This window comes from Eschrichtius robustus, chromosome 4, assembly GCF_028021215.1.
Source record: "Eschrichtius robustus isolate mEscRob2 chromosome 4, mEscRob2.pri, whole genome shotgun sequence".
Taxonomy (NCBI): domain Eukaryota; kingdom Metazoa; phylum Chordata; class Mammalia; order Artiodactyla; family Eschrichtiidae; genus Eschrichtius; species Eschrichtius robustus.
This window is the reverse complement of record NC_090827.1, coordinates 86,628,157-86,629,036: the sequence shown is the minus strand read 5'-3', so window position 1 is coordinate 86,629,036 and position 880 is coordinate 86,628,157. Positions and strand designations below refer to the sequence as shown.

The window sequence follows — 880 nt, the reverse complement described above, 5'->3', positions numbered from 1 at the left end:
TCATTTATATCAGTATGAACTCATGGCTATTTTATACTCTGGGTTATAATCCAGTACTACATTTTGTTCAAATTGTTCTAGCTTTGGCCATTGAGAGCTATTTCAGTTGGCTCCTGTGTCCCTTTGACATACCCCAATCAATGTGGGTTTTGCTTTTTTTTTTTTTTTTCTTAGCGATAGTTTACAGAAATCAGTTTTTTAAAAATCAATGTCAGTGGGGGCCCGGATGGTGGCTGGAAACGGGGCTTCCCGGGAGGAGGAGGGCACCGGTGGGGTTGCAGCAGCTCCACAGCCCCAAGCCCCGATGAGGCTGCCTCTGGTGCGAGTGAAGGCGGACCCCGGCGTGACGCTCGCGGGACAGGAAGCCAGCTTCATTCTGGCACGAGCCGTGGAACTGTTTGTGGAAACCATAGCAAAAGATGCCTACTGTTGTGCTCAACAAGGGAAGTGGAAAACCCTTCAGAGAGATTTGGATAATGCAATAGAAGCTGTATCCACAGCTTCTATTTGCTTTTCTGGAAGGTACTTTGGATTGATTGCTGAGCTGGGCAGTTTTGTGAGCCTGTACCTGCCTCCTTCAGCTAGGCCCTCTGCAGGCCTCAGCTTTGAAAAAGAGTCTTTGGAATACTGAACTTACACACTTTTCCTGTTCTACCTTCACCTAAGCCTGGATAAGCAGAGATCTCACCTGTTAACTTTTCTCTGTAAGGTCTTCCACTACTTGTGTCTTCCATTTCTGGCCTGGATGCAGCTGCTGCTGCTTGCGGTAGAGATATAGAAAATGATTTTGTAGGTTGCTTAATAAATGATAAGGACCAAATAAAAGTTTCTGATCAACCTCAAAAAAAAAAAATCAATGTCTTTGCCATTTGTTAAACCT

The 880-nt window shown here is 45.0% G+C and overlaps 1 pseudogene; it reads left to right on the top strand.

Annotated features, from left to right (window-relative positions):
• The first annotated feature begins 226 nt into the window (after positions 1–226).
• Positions 227–587, top strand: LOC137763494 (DNA polymerase epsilon subunit 4-like; annotated as a pseudogene).
• Positions 588–880: the final 293 nt, after the last annotated feature.